Source organism: Lissotriton helveticus, chromosome 12, assembly GCF_964261635.1.
Source record: "Lissotriton helveticus chromosome 12, aLisHel1.1, whole genome shotgun sequence".
In the NCBI taxonomy this organism is placed as follows: Eukaryota; Metazoa; Chordata; class Amphibia; order Caudata; family Salamandridae; genus Lissotriton; species Lissotriton helveticus.
Window position 1 is genome coordinate 249,786,670 of NC_136073.1, and position 23,501 is coordinate 249,810,170.

Consider the following 23,501-nt stretch of genomic DNA (forward strand, 5'->3'; position numbering starts at 1 on the left):
ATGCCTTTCTGTACCCCAAACGGGTTCGACTCTCCCTCCTCCAACCCTTCTCTCTCTCAGATCGGCAGTTCAACAGTTAAACCAGCCCAAATCATGGACTGTTCTTTCGTGTGGGAAGAGTACAGCTTGATGATAACGACGTTCTGTTTATTATGGTTGCGGCCACAACCCGACACCCTCTGAAGCTCAGCTTCTCTCAGTACTGCCTCCGCCCTTCACCCGTGAATGTCCCAGCTTACTTTTGTCTTCGCTGGTGTTCCTCCACTTGCACGAGTCAGTCTCGATAAACAGCTGTTGCCCCAGAGGTCAGGTGAGCATGGCCTGAGTTCCTCGTCACCGGACCGGCTGGTTTAGAGGAGCTCCTTTTTCGATGTTGACAGGACGCGCCGCAGTACTCGCTACTCTCCTCACCGTCACTGCCTCCGGAAACTCCTCCTCCACTGGGTGTTCACCGGCGCAGATCCGCCTTCACCTCTGACGCGGGAGGTCCTCCCGAAGCTCTTCCTTCCGCTCCGCCTTCTCTGACGTTGATTCGCCTTCCTCACCGGCGTCGCTCTCTGGTTCTCCTCAGCTGCTGGATTGAAACAGCTGGGCCTGGGTTTCCCGAATGCCGCGTCGATCCTTCAGTGCGTGGGAGACAATCACTATCCGGATAGACGCCAGCGGTCGCCTCCGTCTTCCCCCGCAGTGAGTACTCGACCCGCTCTTCAGCTTCAGAGGCGGCGCCCTCAGCCCCCTTTACCTCATCTTCAGTAAGGTATCAGCACAGGGTGTCTGAGTCCATAGATGGCGGGGTGGTCCTCTAGATGTCTGAGGCCCCGCAGTTCACTTTACCCACACCGCTTCGTCTCCGGTGCCTTGGGAATTTTAATAAGATCTTCTAGACCACAAGCGTGTTTCAGTCTCAGTGGGGTTTGGTCAGCTCCAGGGTGGTCACATCCAAATAGGGTGACAGCCGGCCCACAGGTCGATCTTGCCCCTATTAGTGCAAAGCTCTCCTCCTGTAGTCGCCTCCCTCCACACTGGACAATACTACTCCAACACAAAATGGCTGTCCTGCCCTCGGCCTTTTATAGGCTGGCCTCTGACCATTGGAATCTTCTAGCTAGTTCCAGAACTTTCTCCATAGAGTCCAATGGGGCTACCTCATCGCTGTGGCAGTTATGGCAGTTCCTGGACACCATTTTAGGTCTTTAGGCGTCCCTAGATTTTCAGGAGCTTGACTAGGCCTCAGAGGAAGGGAAGACATCATAGTCAAGGAACACCTAGCCCCCCCACCTCTGCCAACACTAGAAAAGTTCTGGTGGACAAAAAAAACCCCATAACACTAGGAGGCTAAAGTGGACAAAATAAATAATAAGTGTAAGGAAACTCACAGGAGCAGACAGGTCTAACACACGTCCCCCCCAGTTGAAAGTGGGGAGAGCTACCCAACCCCTTGGGAGTTCTCTTCACTAAGGCAGAAATACCTGGAGAGACCGTCTGCATTGGCGTGGTCCTCTCCAGGCCGATGTTCCACCCGGAAATCCATTCCCTGTAGGGAGATGGACCATCTCAACAACTTGGGATTTTCTCCCTTCATTTGCATCAGCCAACGAAGGGGCCGGTGGTCAGTCTGAACCAGGAAGTGCGAGCCAAACAGGTATGGCCGCAGCTTCTTCAGAGCCCATACCACCGCAAAGGCTTCCCGCTCAATCGCACTCCACTTCTGTTCCCTGGGAAGCAGTCTTCTGGATAGGAAGACAACAGGTTGATCCAAGCCCTCTTCATTGAGTTGCGATAACACTGCCCCAATGCCATGTTCCGATGCATCTGTCTGGACAATGAACTCTCTTGAGAAATCAGGGTCTCTGAGGATTGGAGCAGTACACAATGCTTGCTTTAAAGTGTCAAAGGCCTGCTGACAGGCCTCAGTCCAGACTACCCGTCGGGGTTGTTTCTTTGATGTAAGTTCCGTGAGGGGTGCCACAATGGTGCCATACCCCTTCACAAAGCAACGGTAGTATCCTGTGAGGCCCAGGAAGGCTCGGACCTCTGTTTGGGTCTTTGGGGGCTCCCAGGCCATGATAGCCTCTATCTTTGCCTGGAGGGGCTGCACCGTTCCCCTGTCCACCAAGTGACCTAGGTACACTACTGACCCCTGCCCAATCTGACACTTGCTGGCTTTGATTGTCAAGCCAGCCCGTTTCAGGGCCTGGAGAACAGCTTGCAAATGACGCAAATGATCCTCCCAACTGCTACTGAAGACAGCAATGTCATCCAGATAAGCAGCAGAGAAAGCCTCCATTCCGGAGAGGACCTCGTTCACCGGCCGCTGAAAAGTGGCAGGAGCGTTCTTGAGCCCAAAGGGCATCACACAGAACTGGTAGTGTCCCTCAGGTGTGGAGAAGGCTGACCTTTCCTTGGCTCCATCTGTAAGGGAGATCTGCCAGTACCCTGAAGTAAGGTCAAAGGTACTCAAATATTGGGCAGCTCCCAGCCGGTCAATAAGTTCATCCGCCCTTGGGATCGGATGAGCATCAGTCTTTGTCACTGAATTTAGTCCCCGGTAATTCACACACAACCTCAGTTCTGGAGTGGTGCCCGGCGGGGCAGCTTTAGGTACCAGGACCACCGGACTGGACCAGGGCTACTAGAAGGTTCGATCACTCCTAGCTCCAGCATCTTAGTGACTTCACTATGGATGTTGGCCTTCACCTTGTCTGACAGCCGGTAGATTTTAGACTTCACAGGTGGGCTGTCTCCTGTGTCCACGTCATGGGTACACAGGTGGGTTCTTCCCGGGACAAGGGAGAACAGCGAGGAGAATTGCTCCAGGACCTGGCGCAATCCCTCTGCTGTTCAGGAGTTAGGGATGGGGAGAGAATCACTCCCTCCACCGACCCATCCTTTTCCTGAGACGAAAAGAGATCAGGGAGAGGCTCGCTTTCCTCTTCCTCTGCTCCATCAGTCACCATCATCAAGGTGACTTCGGGCCTCTCGTGGTGTAGTTTGAAGCGATTAGCATGAAGCACCCGTAGGGGCTGTCGAGGGGTCTTAAGATCCACTAAGTAAGTGGACTTACCCTTCTTCTCCATCACCTCAAAGGGGCCTGTCAGCGATCCTGGAGGGCACTTAGCTACCCAGGTTCCATCACCCACACTTTCTGGCCAGGCTCCAACTCCACCGGGTGAGCGTTGTGGTCATACCACTCCTTCATCACTGCTTGGCTGGCTCCCAAGTTGTCAGAAGCTTGCTTCCACAACTTAGCCATTTGGCTCCGGAAGGCCAGCATATAGCTCACCACATCCTGGGGAAGCTTCCTGGGAGTCTTTTCCCATCCGTCTTTCACCAGGCTGAGAGGTCCGCGTACAGGGTGCCCATACAAAAGTTCGAAGGGGCTGAAGCCCACTCCCTTTTGTGGCACTTCCCTGTAAGAAAACATCAGACAGGGTAGGAGGACGTCCCATTTCCTCCGCAGGCTCTCAGGCAGACTTCTTATCATGCCCTTCAAGGTCTTGTTGAACCTTTCCACAAGGCCATTGGCCTGTGGGTGATAAGGAGTAGTGAACCGGTAGGTCACTCCACACTCCTTCCACATAGCCCCCATGTAAGCTGACATGAAGTTGGTCCCCCTGTCGGACACAACCTCCTTGGGGAAACCCACTCGGGTGAAGATCCCCATTAGGGCCCTGGCCACTGTAGGCGCAGTAATGGTCCTCAGAGGAATTGCCTCTGGGTACCGTGTGGCATGATCCACCAGAACCAGGATAAACCTGTGACCCGCTGAAGTTGGTGGATCCAATGGCCCCACAATGTCGATGCCCACCCTTTCAAAGGGGGTGCTAACGACGGGAAGTGGTTCCAGGGGAGCTTTCAGCTTCACCCCTGTTTTCCCACTGGCTTGGCAAGACACACATGTCCGACAATAGGTATAACATAACATAACATAAACGCCACCCTCATCTGAGGCCAATAAAAGTGGGGGACAAGCCGGGCAAAGGTCTTGTCCTGTCCCAAGTGTCCTGCCAAGGGTATCTCATGAGCCAGTTCTAAAAGAAAGGTTCGATAACGTTTAGGGACCACCAAGGCCTGTGATGAACCGTGCACGGGTGCCTTGGGTTCACTGTAGAGGAGTCCATCCTCCCAGTAAGTATAGTAGTGCCCTGTAACGTACCCTGCTGCCTGGGCTTCGGCCTGTCGCCTCAATCCCTCAAGAGTAGGACACTCCTTCCGGCCTTTACAGAATTCCTCCCTGGTAGGACCTCCCTCCACATGCCAACCAGCAGGGATAGGTAGGTTCTCCAAGGGAGCAACATCCTCCTCTGTGGTCTCCAGGTCCACCTCCGAAGGTGGCCTATCCATCTCACGAGGTAGGGATGTTGAGGCAGGCTCCTCCTGCCTACCGTCCTTCTCTTCTCTGGCAACTGGCTGGGCCATTGTTCCAGGCTCCAGCGTAGGCAAACTCCCCCTCCGGGTAGTCGCGGACCTTGTGCTGACACAGGCCCAGTCAGGTGTACCCAGCATCTCAGAATGAGTCCGGTATTCCACCTCCCTCCAAGCATTGTGCTCCATGTCATTCCCCAACAGACAATCGACTGGCACGGCAGGGCTTACGGCAACTCGAAGTAAACCTGCAACCCCTTCCCACTCAAATGGAACCTCGCCCACTGGATAGTGACCAATTCTGCCGTCAGCCATCGCGGCGGGGTGGAGTACATTTGGAAGTATCTGCTCTGGAGACACCAGATGACTCCTTACCATAGTCATACTGGCTCCTGTGTCTCTCAGAGCCTCCACTCTCTGGCCATTGATGGTGACCCATTGCTCATACTTAACAGTATTTGAGGGCAACTGGATCTTTGGAACCATCTCCCGATCTCCCAGGGACACTAAGGTGACACCCGCCCACTCCCCTCCATTATTTAAGGTCAACTCCTTACCCGAGCACTACACTAGCTACTCCTGGGGCCTTCCCTCCAGTGGGAGGGGGTGGTCTTTTTGGGCATCTCATGTCTCCTTTATAGTGTCCAACACCACCACACTCGAAGCAATGGACAACCCTTGGCTGCTGGCTTTGGCCAGGATTAGGGTTTCGGGGTGGGTTAGCCCTAGGGGTGAATCCTTTCCCCTTAGAGTTATTTTGGGGACCTTTAGAGAACTCCCTCTTGTTATCTCCCCCCTCTTTCTTCTGGGGAGCGCCCTGTCCGGACTTCTGGGAATCCCCTCCAGTCCCCTTTGTGGACACCCGGGTACTAGCCCAGATGTCCGCCTCCTCAGCAAGCTTCCTGGGGCTGGTCAGCTTGCTGTCCACCAGGTGTTGACGCAGCTCGGGAAAACATTTCTCGAGTAGGTGTTCCTTGAGGATGAGGTCATACAGTCCCTCATAATCCCCTACCTCACTACCTTTCACCCAACCCTCCAAGGCCTTTCTCGCATAATCAAGGAAATCCACCCAATTCTGTGTGCCCAGTTTGTGACTACTCCGGAACTTTTGCCTATATTTCTCGGGGGTTAGTCCAAACTTCTTGATGAGCGCAACTCTCATGGTGGGGTAATGGGTCTGCTCGTCCGGTTCGAGGGCCAATAAGGTATCCCTTCCTGCAGGCGGCATGTACCTATATAATCCTCCCCCCCAGTATTTCTCCTGGATCCCATGAGCTCTGAGGGAAACCTCGTATGCGGCCAGCCATTGGGCAATATCATCGCCGGCACTATAGCTAGCAACTACATCCTTGGGTAAACTTGGTCTGGGCTCCCTGGTTACCTCCTTTTTCTCGCTGCCACCATTGCTTGGATTGGGAGACCCTATCTGCAGGGCCTTGAGATCCAGCTCCTTAAGAGTCAACTCATGAGCTAACCTCCTTTCCTCCCTCTCCAACTCCAACCTAGCTAACTCCCACTTTAGCTTCCTTTCCTCCCTCCTGTCTGCTAGTTCAGCTTCAGTTAAACTCCTCACCGAGACACTGCTGCCCTCCCTTGAGAGTGTTCTAGGACCTGTCAAAAGGTTCCCCCCCCTCAGTTTGGTACAACAGCTCTGCCCCAATGACAGTGTCTCTATCCACCTCTTCCTTTTCCAGCTCCTCCTCTAGGTGTGCCTCCATCCAGGCCCTCACACTTGTCTGAAGCTCACTTTTCTTCGCACCCCTTTTGTAGAATACCCCCTTCTGTTGACAAAAATCCCTCAACTGGGCCACAGTGTAGGTCTCCAGTTCCCCAAGATCAAATTCCATTTTTGTCACGGAGTATTCAACAGGTGATCAGAAGAAACAAGGAAGGGTGTAATGTAAGGACAACCTCCACCCACCGCCAGAAGTAAATTTGGAAAAGCAAAAATTTAATTAGGGAGTCCGCTTTGAGAAAACTCCAGATGTAGGCCTGTGGTAGGCACTGTGTTACTAGTGAGTGGTTGTAAGCACAAACCCGTATCCCGCCGCTGAAACACCAATTATGTTAGACCTAGGAAACCTAGACTACATAGGGTAGCCTGGCACAGAACGGGAGTTGCTAGAATTCTAAGGCTTGCGTGTAATGCTTATCAACCACTTCAAAGTACCCCAATGTTTTACCACTAAAAATAAAGACTCCACACCAGTTTTAGAAAAATACGGATCGTACTTTATAAAATAAACTCTGTGTTTACTATATTCTTTAGTATTTTCTTCACATCAGTACGTCACTATTCAAATTAATGCAATTTCATCACTTAGTACATTTTCAAATTCAGTGTTTAGACATCTTTCTCTTCCTCCTTCAATAGGAAGAGTACATAACAGTTAACCCGTCCTGACTTCTTTCTAGATAAAGCAGTACAATACAAGAGCACAGGGTTGTCTTAGCTTGATGAATCCTTAAAGGTAACCAACTTATACTTTACCCCTAGGTGTGCAGGGTCAAAAGAGCTTTAAGGTTCACTGTATCACAATAACTTGACAATGCTTTGTTCAGCTGCGCCACTAGAAAAGAATAGGAAGATTAGCATCACATTGATTCCTGTCCCTCCTTAAATCCCCCCTTCTCTGTTAGGGAAAACTCTGGCAGTTCTAAATACACTGTAATGCCTGGGACATTCTCTTCACAACTCTACTCCGCACTGAATTCTCAGCTTGTTTCTATGCCTTTCTGTACCCCAAACGGGGTTTGACTCTCCCTCTTCCAACCCTTCTCTCTCTCAGATTGGCAGTTCAACAGTTAAACCAGCCCAAATCATGGACTGTTCTTTCGTGTGGGAAGAGCACAGCTTGATGATAACGACGTTCTGTTTATTATGGTTGCGGCCACAACCCGACACCCTCTGAAGCTCAGCTTCTCTCAGTACTGCCTCCGCCCTTCACCCGTGAATGTCCCAGCTTACTTTTGTCTTCGCTGGTGTTCCTCCACTTGCACGAGTCAGTCTCGATAAACAGCTGTTGCACCAGAGGTCAGGTGAGCATGGCCTGAGTTCCTCGTCACCGGACCGGCTGGTTTAGAGGAACTCCTTCTCCGATGTTGACAGGACGCGCCGCAGTACTCGCTACTCTCCTCACCGTCACTGCCTCCGGAAACTCCTCCTCCACTGGGTGTTCACCGGCACAGATCCGCCTTCACCTCTGACGCGGGAGGTCCCCCCGAAGCTCTTCCTTCCGCTCCGCCTTCTCTGACGTTGATTCGCCTTCCTCACCGGCGTCGCTCTCTGGTTCTCCTCAGCTGCTGGAGTGAAACAGCTGGGCCTGGGTTTCCCGAATGCCGCGTCGATCCTTCAGCGCGTGGGAGACAATCACTATCCGGATAGATGCCAGCGGTCGCCTCCGTCTTCCCCCGCAGTGAGTACTCGACCCGCTCTTCAGCTTCAGAGGCGGCGCCCTCAGCCCCCTTTACCTCATCTTCAGTAAGGTATCAGCACAGGGTGTCTGAGTCCATAGATGGCGGGGTGGTCCTCTAGATGTCTGAGGCCCCGCAGTTCACTTTACCCACACCGCTTCGTCTCCGGTGCCTTGGGAATTTTAATAAGATCTTCTAGACCACAAGTGTGTTTCAGTCTCAGTGGGGTTTGGTCAGCTCCAGGGTGGTCACATCCAAATAGGGTGACAGCCGGCCCACAGGTCCATCTTGCCCCTATTAGTGCAAAGCTCTCCTCCTGTAGTCGCCTCCCTCCACACTGGACAATACTACTCCAACACAAAATGGCTGTCCTGTCCTCGGCCTTTTATAGGCTGGCCTCTGACCATTGGAATCTTCTATATTTACAACAAGGAGTGGTGATGGACAGAGTCTCTGAATTAAGCAGAATACTCTCACCCAGTCAAGAGATCAGGGCTGGATCCAACACCGTTTTTTAGCTCATTGCACCATCCCCTGATCTTTGGACTGGGTAAGAGTGGTCTGCTTAATTCAGACACTCTGTTCATCACCACCCCCTTTTCTGAATCGTTTTTGGCCACTATAGGTGTGGCAGGGTATACTCAGACATGAGTCCCTTGCTCACTGCTCCATCAGGATTCAAGCAAGCCGGGCCGACGAGGCTGAAATGCCAGAAACCGGTCCCCGGTAGCTTGTCTCCTTTCTGGTGAAGAATTGGCTTGGTAGTTTGGTCTGCCCTGTTCCCATGATGCACTGGGCCAGGGACAGACTTATTTGCATATAGCCAGGTTCTGAGCTGGGATGGGGCAGTGAGCTAAATAACGGTGATGGATCAAGCCCTTATCTTTGGACTGGGTAAGAGTGGTCTGCTTAATTCAGACACTCTGTTCATCACCACCCCCTTTTCTGAATCGTTTTTGGCCACTATAGGTGTGGCAGGGTATACTCAGACATGAGTCCCTTGCTCACTGCTCCATCAGGATTCAAGCAAGCCGGGCCGACGAGGCTGAAATGCCAGAAACCGGTCCCCGGTAGCTTGTCTCCTTTCTGGTGAAGAATTGGCTTGGTAGTTTGGTCTGCCCTGTTCCCATGATGCACTGGGCCAGGGACAGACTAATTTGCATATAGCCAGGTTCTGAGCTGGGATGGGGCAGTGAGCTAAATAACGGTGATGGATCAAGCCCTGATCTTTGGACTGGGTAAGAGTGGTCTGCTTAATTCAGACACTCTGTTCATCACCACCCCCTTTTCTGAATCGTTTTTGGCCACTATAGGTGTGGCAGGGTATACTCAGACATGAGCCCCTTGCTCACTGCTCCATCAGGATTCAAGCAAGCCGGGCCGACGAGGCTGAAATGCCAGAAACCGGTCCCCGGTAGCTTGTCTCCTTTCTGGTGAAGAATTGGCTTGGTAGTTTGGTCTGCCCTGTTCCCATGATGCACTGGGCCAGGGACAGACTAATTTGCATATAGCCAGGTTCTGAGCTGGGATGGGGCAGTGAGCTAAATAACGGTGATGGATCAAGCCCTGATCTTTGGACTGGGTAAGAGTGGTCTGCTTAATTCAGACACTCTGTTCATCACCACCCCCTTTTCTGAATCGTTTTTGGCCACTATAGGTGTGGCAGGGTATACTCAGACATGAGTCCCTTGCTCACTGCTCCATCAGGATTCAAGCAAGCCGGGCCGACGAGGCTGAAATGCCAGAAACCGGTCCCCGGTAGCTTGTCTCCTTTCTGGTGAAGAATTGGCTTGGTAGTTTGGTCTGCCCTGTTCCCATGATGCACTGGGCCAGGGACAGACTAATTTGCATATAGCCAGGTTCTGAGCTGGGATGGGGCAGTGAGCTAAATAACGGTGATGGATCAAGCCCTGATCTTTGGACTGGGTAAGAGTGGTCTGCTTAATTCAGACACTCTGTTCATCACCACCCCCTTTTCTGAATCGTTTTTGGCCACTATAGGTGTGGCAGGGTATACTCAGACATGAGTCCCTTGCTCACTGCTCCATCAGGATTCAAGCAAGCCGGGCCGACGAGGCTGAAATGCCAGAAACCGGTCCCCGGTAGCTTGTCTCCTTTCTGGTGAAGAATTGGCTTGGTAGTAGTTTGGTCTGCCCTGTTCCCATGATGCACTGGGCCAGGGACAGACTAATTTGCATATAGCCAGGTTCTGAGCTGGGATGGGGCAGTGAGCTAAATAACGGTGATGGATCAAGCCCTGATCTTTGGACTGGGTAAGAGTGGTCTGCTTAATTCAGACACTCTGTTCATCACCACCCCCCTTTCTGAATCGTTTTTGGCCACTATAGGTGTGGCAGGGTATACTCAGACATGAGTCCCTTGCTCACTGCTCCATCAGGATTCAAGCAAGCCGGGCCGACGAGGCTGAAATGCCAGAAACCGGTCCCCGGTAGCTTGTCTCCTTTCTGGTGAAGAATTGGCTTGGTAGTTTGGTCTGCCCTGTTCCCATGATGCACTGCGCCATGGACAGACTAATTTGCATATAGCCAGGTTCTGAGCTGGGATGGGGCAGTGAGCTAAATAACGGTGATGGATCAAGCCCGGATCTTTGGACTGGGTAAGAGTGGTCTGCTTAATTCAGACACTCTGTTCATCACCACCCCCTTTTCTGAATCGTTTTTGCCCACTATAGGTGTGGCAGGGTATACTCAGACATGAGTCCCTTGCTCACTGCTCCATCAGGATTCAAGCAAGCCGGGCCGACGAGGCTGAAATGCCAGAAACCGGTCCCCGGTAGCTTGTCTCCTTTCTGGTGAAGAATTGGCTTGGTAGTTTGGTCTGCCCTGTTCCTATGATGCACTGGGCCAGGGACAGACTAATTTGCATATAGCCAGGTTCTGAGCTGGGATGGGGCAGTGAGCTAAATAACGGTGATGGATCAAGCCCTGATCTTTGGACTGGGTAAGAGTGGTCTGCTTAATTCAGACACTCTGTTCATCACCACCCCCTTTTCTGAATCGTTTTTGGCCACTATAGGTGTGGCAGGGTATACTCAGACATGAGTCCCTTGCTCACTGCTCCATCAGGATTCAAGCAAGCCGGGCCGACGAGGCTGAAATGCCAGAAACCGGTCCCCGGTAGCTTGTCTCCTTTCTGGTGAAGAATTGGCTTGGTAGTTTGGTCTGCCCTGTTCCCATGATGCACTGGGCCAGGGACAGACTAATTTGCATATAGCCAGGTTCTGAGCTGGGATGGGGCAGTGAGCTAAATAACGGTGATGGATCAAGCCCTGATCTTTGGACTGGGTAAGAGTGGTCTGCTTAATTCAGACACTCTGTTCATCACCACCCCCTTTTCTGAATCGTTTTTGGCCACTATAGGTGTGGCAGGGTATACTCAGACATGAGTCCCTTGCTCACTGCTCCATCAGGATTCAAGCAAGCCGGGCCGACGAGGCTGAAATGCCAGAAACCGGTCCCCGGTAGCTTGTCTCCTTTCTGGTGAAGAATTGGCTTGGTAGTTTGGTCTGCCCTGTTCCCATGATGCACTGGGCCAGGGACAGACTAATTTGCATATAGCCAGGTTCTGAGCTGGGATGGGGCAGTGAGCTAAATAACGGTGATGGATCAAGCCCTGATCTTTGGACTGGGTAAGAGTGGTCTGCTTAATTCAGACACTCTGTTCATCACCACCCCCTTTTCTGAATCGTGTTTGGCCACTATAGGTGTGGCAGGGTATACTCAGACATGAGTCCCTTGCTCACTGCTCCATCAGGATTCAAGCAAGCCGGGCCGACGAGGCTGAAATGCCAGAAACCGGTCCCCGGTAGCTTGTCTCCTTTCTGGTGAAGAATTGGCTTGGTAGTTTGGTCTGCCCTGTTCCCATGATGCACTGGGCCAGGGACAGACTAATTTGCATATAGCCAGGTTCTGAGCTGGGATGGGGCAGTGAGCTAAATAACGGTGATGGATCAAGCCCTGATCTTTGGACTGGGTAAGAGTGGTCTGCTTAATTCAGACACTCTGTTCATCACCACCCCCTTTTCTGAATCGTTTTTGTCCACTATAGGTGTGGCAGGGTATACTCAGACATGAGTCCCTTGCTCACTGCTCCATCAGGATTTAAGCAAGCCGGGCCGACGAGGCTGAAATGCCAAAAACCGGTCCCCGGTAGCTTGTCTCCTTTCTGGTGAAGAATTGGCTTGGTAGTTTGGTCTGCCCTGTTCCCATGATGCACTGGGCCAGGGACAGACTAATTTGCATATAGCCAGGTTCTGAGCTGGGATGGGGCAGTGAGCTAAATAACGGTGATGGATCAAGCCCTGATCTTTGGACTGGGTAAGAGTGGTCTGCTTAATTCAGACACTCTGTTCATCACCACCCCCTTTTCTGAATCGTCATTGGAATCTTCTAGCTAGTTCCAGAACTTTCTCCATAGAGTCCGATGGGGCTACCTCATCGCTGTGGCAGTTATGTCAGTTCCTGGACACCATTTTAGGTCTTTAGGCGTCCCTAGATTTTCAGGAGCTTGACTAGGCCTCAGAGGAAGGGAAGACATCATAGTCAAGGAACACCTAGCCCCCCCCTCCCTGCCAACACTAGAAAAGTTCTGGTGGACAAAAAAAACCAAAACATAACACTAGGAGGCTAAAGTGGACAAAATAAATAATAAGTGTAAGAAAACTCACAGGAGCAGACAGGTCTAACAGAAGCAAATTTCTTGAAATCTCTGAATGAGCCCCCACAAGCGTCACTGTCCTCAATCCAGCAAAGTTGCCCCATGATCAGGTAGGTAAATACCAAGCCCCATGGCCCCCAGTGTTCGCGGGGTGGTGCCTTTCCGACGGCCGTGCAGCCGCCAATATATCAAGCTCCTGGTTGACACACACAGTTTGGAAGGCACACGAGCAGCTGCGTAAGGCTCAACCTGTTCCTTGAATCACTGGTACGGGCAGCATCCGCCTGCAAGCAGAAATAAATGCAAATCACTTTTTTGACTGATGCGTTTCATTTATTCACTTTTTCAAAGGCAATACCATGAGGAACACTCCCCCATCGCTTTTAACGTCTTTTAAACATCTGCCACGCCCAGATGGGCTGTCCGAATGGAACTGTGGTGATTTCTGGGAAATGGAGTGTCCGAAATTAATCCTCAGATGGAAGCAAATTTCTTGAAAGCTCTGAATGAGCTCCCACAAGCGTCACTGTCCTCAATCCAGCACAGTTGCCCCATGATCAGGTAGGTAAATACCAAGCCCCATGGCCCCCAGTGTTCGCGGGGTGGTGCCTTTCCGACGGCCGTGCAGCCGCCAATATATCAAGCTCCTGGTTGACACACACAGTTTGGAAGGCACACAAGCAGCTGCGTAAGGCTCAACCTGTTCCTTGAATCACTGGTACGGGCAGCATCCGCCTGCAAGCAGAAATAAATGCAAATCACTTTTTTGCCTGACGTGTTTCGATTATTCACTTTTTCAAAGGCAATACCATGAGGAACACTCCCCCATCGCTTTTAACGTCTTTTAAACATCTGCCACACCCAGATGGGCTGTCCGAATGGAACTGTGGTGATTTCTGGGAAATGGAGTGTCCGAAATTAATCCTCAGGTGGAAGCAAATTTCTTGAAAGCCCTGAATGAGCCCCCACAAGCGTCACTGTCCTCAATCCAGCACAGTTGCCCCATGATCAGGTAGGTAAATACCAAGCCCCATGGCCCCCAGTGTTCGCGGGGTGGTGCCTTTCCGACGGCCGTGCAGCCGCCAATATATCAAGCTCCTGGTTGACACACACAGTTTGGAAGGCACACGAGCAGCTGCGTGAGGCTCAACCTGTTCCTTGAATCACTGGTACGGGCAGCATCCGCCTGCAAGCAGAAATAAATGCAAATCCCTTTTTTGCCTGACGCGTTTCGTTTATTCACTTTTTCAAAGGCAATACCATGAGGAACACTCCCCCATCGCTTTTAACGTCTTTTAAACATCTGCCACGCCCAGATGGGCTGTCCGAATGGAACTGTGGTGATTTCTGGGAAATGGAGTGTCCGAAATTAATCCTCAGATGGAAGCAAATTTCTTGAAAGCTCTGAATGAGCCCCCACAAGCGTCACTGTCCTCAATCCAGCACAGTTGCCCCATGATCAGGTAGGTAAATACCAAGCCCCATGGCCCCCAGTGTTCGCGGGGTGGTGCCTTTCCGACGGCCGTGCAGCCGCCAATATATCAAGCTCCTGGTTGACACACACAGTTTTGGAAGGCACACGAGCAGCTGCGTAAGGCTCAACCTGTTCCTTGAATCACTGGTACGGGCAGCATCCGCCTGCAAGCAGAAATAAATGCAAATCACTTTTTTGCCTGACGCGTTTCGTTTATTCACTTTTTCAAAGGCAATACCATGAGGAACACTCCCCCATCGCTTTTAACGTCTTTTAAACATCTGTCACGCCCAGATGGGCTGTCCGAATGGAACTGTGGTGATTTCTGGGAAATGGAGTGTCCGAAATTAATCCTCAGATGGAAGCAAATTTCTTGAAAGCTCTGAATGAGCCCCCACAAGCGTCACTGTCCTCAATCCAGCACAGTTGCCCCATGATCAGGTAGGTAAATACCAAGCCCCATGGCCCCCAGTGTTCGCGGGGTGGTGCCTTTCCGACGGCCGTGCAGCCGCCAATATATCAAGCTCCTGGTTGACACACACAGTTTGGAAGGCACACGAGCAGCTGCGTAAGGCTCAACCTGTTCCTTGAATCACTGGTACGGGCAGCATCCGCCTGCAAGCAGAAATAAATGCAAATCACTTTTTTGCCTGACGTGTTTCGTTTATTCACTTTTTCAAAGGCAATACCATGAGGAACACTCCCCCATCGCTTTTAACGTCTTTTAAACATCTGCCACGCCCAGATGGGCTGTCCGAATGGAACTGTGGTGATTTCTGGGAAATGGAGTGTCCGAAATTAATCCTCAGGTGGAAGCAAATTTCTTGAAAGCCCTGAATGAGCCCCCACAAGCGTCACTGTCCTCAATCCAGCACAGTTGCCCCATGATCAGGTAGGTAAATACCAAGCCCCATGGCCCCCAGTGTTCGCGGGGTGGTGCCTTTCCGACGGCCGTGCAGCCGCCAATATATCAAGCTCCTGGTTGACACACACAGTTTGGAAGGCACACGAGCAGCTGCGTAAGGCTCAACCTGTTCCTTGAATCACTGGTACGGGCAGCATCCGCCTGCAAGCAGAAATAAATGCAAATCACTTTTTTGCCTGACGCGTTTCGTTTATTAACTTTTTCAAAGGCAATACCATGAGGAACACTCCCCCATCGCTTTTAACGTCTTTTAAACCTCTGCCATGCCCAGATGGGCTGTCCGAATGGAACTGTGGTGATTTCTGGGAAACACACTGCATGCTGGGACTTGAAGTTCGCTATATTCAACACGAACTTTGATTGGTAAGCCGACTGCTAGGGGGAGGAGATTTTGGTGCTAGCAGAGATTTCAACAGGAGGAGTTAATGAAGGACGATATCCTTACAGCATGGGGCGCTGAAGAAGGCTCACTCGCCGAAATGCATTCGCCTCCGCTGGGACCCTTGAAATAAAGCTGCTGTTTTCAATGAACTCCCCTCGTGGCCTCTGTTTCTTCTCCTTGGAAAAGAATCCCCTTCATTTATACTGTGCTCGCCAAGGCACAGTCCGGAGGCCCTGCAGCATCCAAAAGACCCGGAATGAATTTGGCATCACGCTGCTTGCAGTTATCTTGTATCCAGGGTACTGGAAATTCCGAAGTCTGCCAGAAACGTCAGGAAAACGAGAGAGGACCGAGATATTTTATCTCAATAGGGCACCCAGTCTCGCATTTGACTGCCCCCACTCAACATTTTACCTGGTGCGACTGGTCGCTGCAGTCAGAGGGGACTCAGAGGGAACTCTGCTGTTTCAATTGATCCTCGATCCGCCCTACTCACCTGAAAAGCTTGCACCGATCCTACGATTACTCACTCCCCTATACTACCATCTCGACAATGCAAACACACTGCATGCTGGGACTTGAAGTTCGCTATATTCAACACGAACTTTGATTGGTAAGCCGACTGCTAGGGGGAGGAGATTTTGGTGCTAGCAGAGATTTCAACAGGAGGAGTTAATGAAGGACGATATCCTTACAGCATGGGGCGCTGAAGAAGGCTCACTCGCCGAAATGCATTCGCCTCCGCTGGGACCCTTGAAATAAAGCTGCTGTTTTCAATGAACTCCCCTCGTGGCCTCTGTTTCTTCTCCTTGGAAAAGAATCCCCCTCATTTATACTGTGCTCGCCAAGGCACAGTCCGGAGGCCCTGCAGCATCCAAAAGACCCGAAATGAATTTGGCATCACGCTGCTTGCAGTTATCTTGTATCCAGGGTACTGGAAATTCCGAAGTCTGCCAGAAACGTCAGGAAAACGAGAGAGGACCGAGATATTTTATCTCAATAGGGCACCCAGTCTCGCATTTGACTGCCCCCACTCAACATTTTACCTGGTGCGACTGGTCGCTGCAGTCAGAGGGGACTCAGAGGGAACTCTGCTGTTTCAATTGATCCTCGATCCGCCCTACTCACCTGAAAAGCTTGCACCGATCCTACGATTACTCACTCCCCTATACTACCATCTCGACAATGCAAACACACTGCATGCTGGGACTTGAAGTTCACTATATTCAACACGAACTTTGATTGGTAAGCCGACTGCTAGGGGGAGGAGATTTTGGTGCTAGCAGAGATTTCAACAGGAGGAGTTAATGAAGGACGATATCCTTACAGCATGGGGCGCTGAAGAAGGCTCACTCGCCGAAATGCATTCGCCTCCGCTGGGACCCTTGAAATAAAGCTGCTGTTTTCAATGAACTCCCCTCGTGGCCTCTGTTTCTTCTCCTTGGAAAAGAATGCCCTTCATTTATACTGTGCTCGCCAAGGCACAGTCCGGAGGCCCTGCAGCATCCAAAAGACCCGGAATGAATTTGGCATCACGCTGCTTGCAGTTATCTTGTATCCAGGGTACTGGAAATTCCGAAGTCTGCCAGAAACGTCAGGAAGGCGAGAGAGGACCGAGATATTTTATCTCAATAGGGCACCCAGTCTCGCATTTGACTGCCCCCACTCAACATTTTACCTGGTGCGACTGGTCGCTGCAGTCAGAGGGGACTCAGAGGGAACTCTGCTGTTTCAATTGATCCTCGATCCGCCCTACTCACCTGAAAAGCTTGCACCGATCCTACGATTACTCACTCCCCTATACTACCATCTCGACAATGCAAACACACTGCATGCTGGGACTTAAAGTTCGCTATATTCAACACGAACTTTGATTGGTAAGCCGACTGCTAGGGGGAGGAGATTTTGGTGCTAGCAGAGATTTCAACAGGAGGAGTTAATGAAGGACGATATCCTTACAGCATGGGGCGCTGAAGAAGGCTCACTCGCCAAAATGCATTCGCCTCCGCTGGGACCCTTGAAATAAAGCTGCTGTTTTCAATGAACTCCCCTCGTGGCCTCTGTTTCTTCTCCTTGGAAAAGAATCCCCTTCATTTATACTGTGCTCGCCAAGGCACAGTCCGGAGGCCCTGCAGCATCCAAAAGACCCGGAATGAATTTGGCATCACGCTGCTTGCAGTTATCTTGTATCCAGGGTACTGGAAATTCCGAAGTCTGCCAGAAACGTCAGGAAGACGAGAGAGGACCGAGATATTTTATCTCAATAGGGCACCCAGTCTCGCATTTGACTGCCCCCACTCAACATTTTACCTGGTGCGACTGGTCGCTGCAGTCAGAGGGGACTCAGAGGGAACTCTGCTGTTTCAATTGATCCTCGATCCGCCCTACTCACCTGAAAAGCTTGCACCGATCCTACGATTACTCACTCCCCTATACTACCATCTCGACAATGCAAACACACTGCATGCTGGGACTTGAAGTTCGCTATATTCAACACGAACTTTGATTGGTAAGCCGACTGCTAGGGGGAGGAGATTTTGGTGCTAGCAGAGATTTCAACAGGAGGAGTTAATGAAGGACGATATCCTTACAGCATGGGGCGCTGAAGAAGGCTCACTCGCCGAAATGCATTCGCCTCCGCTGGGACCCTTGAAATAAAGCTGCTGTTTTCAATGAACTCCCCTCGTGGCCTCTGTTTCTTCTCCTTGGAAAAGAATCCCCTTCATATATATATATATATATATATATATATATATATATATATATATATATATATATATATATAAGGTTGTTGTTCAAAAGTTACTGAAAATGTGGCAATATCTTTGCATGCAGCAGATGGCCCTGCACAAACGTTGTCTGGCCATCATTCAGTTGCTTATTTCTGTATTTAGCTGTTATACTGAGGTGACATCTTTGCCCAGGCGGTATTAGCATGTTGCAAATCAGAAAATAATAAAGTAATCCTATCAAAAAACGTGCCTCATCATGCCGCATATTTTGTCTAGTTCTTGCTGCATAATTTAGTCAACCGTGTTGCACAATTTGCTGCTCTCCTGCCGCGTAACTCCAATGACCCTGGTGATAGCCATGACTGTTCACAAGGAGCATGCCGGTGCACAAAGTTGTAGGGGCTATTATGTGACTGTGCGCTTCTTAAGCTCAAAGGTAGATTTCTGATTTCAGGAAATTCATTTTATACTGACAATGGCCCAGCAGCTCCCCCAACAATAAAGTTTTGCATAAGCCATGACAAAAGTATGCTGTGTTATACTGTACGTGGTAAGGTTAAGTAATAATGTGTTTTTTGTCTTATTTTAGTGTCTCTGGAGAATTTGCAGCTGAATTGCAAAAGAGAAGTGTATTTTTGTATATTTACTGTTGCACACTTCACATACGCACACCCACTGACTGATTTAGAATCCTACTTCTGCCTTCTACGTAGGACAGTGTTTTAGAAGGAAGGTTTTAGTCAGTCAGCATAGATGGCATCTTGGTGGATGACTGCTGCCCAGGCCCTAACTTGAGCTATGGAGGACAACTCTGAGGCAGTATCAGATATTGTTACAACATCTGAGGAAGAGGAAAATGGAGCAGAATCTAGAAGTGATTTTTCAGTTGGTGGAGTTGCATACGACAAATCATCTTTGAACAATTCTGAGGGACATAATGGCGGCAGTCGTGATGTCATTCGCAAGCGCAGTCTGTGCAGCAGAGTGACCTTAGCAGTGTAGACCAACCCAGAGAGCAGGCACATGTGGCGGCAAGCACAGGTAGTTCTCTCTTGTCAGCCGTCCAATTCAGTGCAGCCCCAATTTCCCCCGTTCACTGGCGATGTAGGATGTAAAGTTGATACAGCACATTTTTTACAGATTGACTATGTCCATCTCTTTTTAGATGTTGACTTCCTTGAGGAAATTGTGCAGTAAACAAATGTGCGTGAAGAACAATTTCTGAGGGAGCAAGGAGGCACTCTAGGGCACACAGGTGAGGAGTTGAATCAATTTTTGAGCCTTATACACAGAATGGGTTTAGAGCACAAACCAAGCTTGCTGTCCTACTGGTCTACTTGCATGTTTGGGGTAACATCCATCTTCACACCATAAATTAGCAGGTATAATCTTTTGCTTTTGCAGCGAATGCTTTATTTTAATGATAATTCTGCAACATTGCCCTGGGACCATCCAGACCATGACAGGATGTTCAAAATTCGTCCTGATGTAGAACATTTGTCTGCCAGATTTTCAGAGATTTATACTCCTGGAAAGATTATAGCCATTGATGAGTCCTTGATCTTGTACGAAGGGCAACTGCTATTCAGGCAGTACATTACAAGCAAAAGAGCTCAATATAGCATCAAGTTGTACATGCTGTGTATGAGCTCTACTGGCTATGTATACAGCTTGAGAATATATATAGGGATGGACTCCACTCTGAACCCTGCAGGTTGCCCCCCCCATGCTAGGAGTCACAGGAAAGATTGTATGGGAACTTGCCCAGCCACTGTTTTATGAAGGTTATAACCTTTATGTGGAAAACTTCTATACAGAACTAGAGCTGTTCAGTGAGCTGTACAATCTTGCACTGTGGCATGCGGTACAGTTTACTGTCGCCGCAAAGGATTCCTGCAGGAGCTAGTTTGTAAGAAGTTCCAAAAATTCCAGAGCACTACGTTGCATTCCAAATTACTGCTTGCAGTCAAGATCCCTGATAGGCATGATGTGTATGTGCTCATTACAATTCATGATGAGAGCACTTCCTCTGTCACGGTTAGGGGTCAGATGGCCAAAATTCACAAGCCCACCTGCATACTTGACTACAAGTACATAGCTGTAGTGAATAAGAAAGACCAGGTTCTTCAGCCATACAATATGAGTTGTAAAACTCACACTCTGGATAAGAAGCTCTTTACTCACCTGCTCCAGATGTCAACATACAATGTGTATGTTGTTTATCATCAGACTACCATGGGAAGACTCATGTTTCCCTTGACTTTCAGTTGACCGTCATTGGAAGTCTTACTGCTACAGAAGCAGCAGACTCCACTTCATATGCGATGGAGGATGTGCAAGGCTGCAGGTTCAACACTTTGCCAACCACATTCCTGCAACAGCTAAAAAGACTTGACAATGTCGCTGTTGCAGAGTCTACTCTAAGCAAGGAAAGAGGCAGGAGAGTTGTTGTTACTGTCTCCACTGCCCATTTCAGCCAGGCCTATTTTCACCTACTTGCTTTATGTTGTACCATACAAAAGTGAAGTATTGGGAAATTGACTGAGCTCTTGCTAGGGAACGCCAGTTGACCTTGGTTTGATCCATTCCAGTTGTGGGCACTAGGCCCAGCCACACAAGTGAAGTACTGTTTTTTTTGGCACAAGTGGGGTAACACTAGGTAGTTTGAATTTTGTGCATTTCTGCAGATTCACAGAAATGTAAGGTAAATGTGTGATTTCGGGCAAACTTTGAGGTTTCCATGGTATTGTGGATAAGAAAAAATCGTGGGAGCCACGAAAGGCACACCACCCTGCAATCCCTGGTTGTCTAGTTTTCTAACCTATGCAGGTGTGCTAGGTTTCTCTAGGTGCCGGGTGAGCTAGGGCCCAAAATCCACTACTACCCACAATGCAAAAAAAGGGTCCTTTTTTAGTGCAAAAATTTATGTGATGGAGACTTTTAGCCACAGATTCCTTACCTTTGAATTTCCCAAGCATCAGACTGGATACAGATGATTTTTATAGCAGTATACCTGCGGCCAGTAGGTGGTGTCAATCAGCTCCACGTCCGCCGTCCGCACCAGAATGCTGTTGCGGCACCTATATAAGCACCAACGAGGCGTGCTAACATCAATTCTTTTCTTTTTGCGCCAGCCAGCACTGACTGGAAAAAGAGCTACCCATCTGACATTTGTTCACAGAAATGTTGTGACTTTTTGGTCAGGTTATCTCCTGGTGTGTCGAGGATGTCATCATGTCGGACAGGTTTGAAGCCCTGCGGAGACTGTCACCTAGTGATATCGGTGACTGATCCACACCATGTCTGTATGTGGTGCCTGAACCGCGACCACAACACCAAGTCATGCTCCGATTGCCGGGCCATGGCATCAAAGGCTTTGAGGGAGCCGTCCCTGAGGCTGCTAGTGGCCCAGCACGCAACTCTGCAAAAGTTAGGTCCCAGTCGAGCAGAAGGTCCTGAGAGGGTTCATGTAGGTCAAAATCCTCTTCGTTCAATTCGCGATCGTTGGGACATTCAGGTAAGAGGTACAAGAAGACGAGTAAGAAGTCGAAGCACTCTGACTTCTTGCCCTTAGGCCGACTTGATGAAGGCGCATCAGCATCCGAGGACCGGTTCTTCGGAGCCTGTGCCTGGGTCGGCTCCACACCTCCCTGAATACCAGAGAGCCAGAGCAACCTCTGCTCAACTTAAGAGTTTTGTGAGGCCTTGTGCCTCATATTTGGGCAGCCCAACCCAGTCGAGGACCCTGCAGGCCCCTCAGGGGATGGGCATTTGGTTCCACACTGGCGGTTCCGGCCCCAGTGCATCTGATAATGGATGCAGGTCGTACAACTTCAACCTTCCCCGACACAGGTCCCAATGACGATGCTCCAGGTGCCGCCACACCAGCCTCATTATCATCCCCAAACCTGACACGGAAACGAAGGGGCGAACGCCGACTCCAACGCCAGCAGGATCCTAGATCGGATCCTGAGCACTATTTCTATGGGCTAGGCATCAGGGAAAAGCCACTGGACTCTTTAGAATACCAGCCACATGAGCCTAATGGACTGGTGTGAGGAACTGGATGATGCCAGCGGACAGGATACCTCTCAAGATACGGGCATGCTTTCTCCCACTACCATGGATACGGAGGAGGGAGCTTCTTATGCTGTGGTGGTGCAGAGAGCAGCTGAGGTCCTTGACCTTCAGCTGCCCTCAGTGGTTGTCAAGACTAGTCTCTTGACAGGCGGACAGAGAGGAAGATGGCGGCCGGCTGACGGCGGTCGTGAGAGCTCCTTCCTGACTGGGAATGTCTGGTCTCTCGGATTAATATATCGTCGCTCTTTAGAAGTCCATGCGGTAAGCGAGCGGGCTTTGCACTCTTCCCTTCTGTTTAGTATAGCAAACTAATAGGGGGTGATCTACTTTCTCTCTCCCTGAGTGACCCCTCCGGGGGTAACACGGAGATGCGGAGCCGGCGGCACTAGGACCTGGTCGGAGACCTCCGAGACTGATGGGCGTGGAGGTCGGAGGCGGAAGGGGTGATTGTGCTCAGCGCGGACGAGGTGAGAGAGGCGAGAGAGGTGGTCTCTACGCGGCGTTTGGCTGCTGGAGGAAAATACGAGGGGCTGCTGCCAGGATTTACCCCAGAGGTCACATAATATTTGCGGTGAGTGGGTATTGTGGTTGGGGAGCGGAGGAGAAGCTGGTTAATGATTGTGGCATATCCACGTTAAAGACACGGCAGAGTCTACAAGTGAAAGACTCTGGAGCACGGGGGCTGGCTTATTATACACCCATAGAGCTTAAGGGTATGGACTCGGTTGCTGGCTTGAAGTCCAAGATCCCTTTGGATACAGCAGAGAGTGTTTGTATGCAGCAGGACTGCAATAAAATAAGTCCTAATCTAGACTCAAGCACAAACGATCTTTTGCAAAGTGCTGCCCCTCCGGTAGTAAGGAGTAGGTATCTCCTCCGTTCTTTGCCGGATAGAGAACTCTCATACTCCCTAAAACGAGATCGTGGGCCGATTCCCCTACGGAAAAAAGAGAAGAGAGAGAAGAATAAGAGCGTAGAGGGGAAAAAGCTAAAGAAAAAGACATTCGCAGCTCCAAAACCAGCCCCCTCCTTAACATCATACTTCAAAATCATGGAGAAAACAGTATCTAGTTTAGACCCCTCCACCACTGAGCAGGTTTCAACTCCTGTGGTTTCACAAAACTCGGTTGCAGTGACCTTGCAAAATAGGTATACACCTTTATTGATAGACCCAGAAACCGAGGTAATAGATGACGTCCTAAGCGTCCCAAGCGTTGATCTATGTAGGGATGACTCACAACCTGTGGTTTCCGTAACTGGCAATACATGCCCTGAGGCAGCTGGTTCTCCGGCAGGAAGTGGTTTAAGTGAGGATAAACAACATAAAGTAGGAGGTGAAAGTATGGAGCACTTGTTTAGATCTTTACAGGATGATCTTTTGGCAAAACTTTTACCCAAATTTGAAATTTCTGAAGGTAACCAAAGGGAAATCGCTCAGAAATGCACTACCTT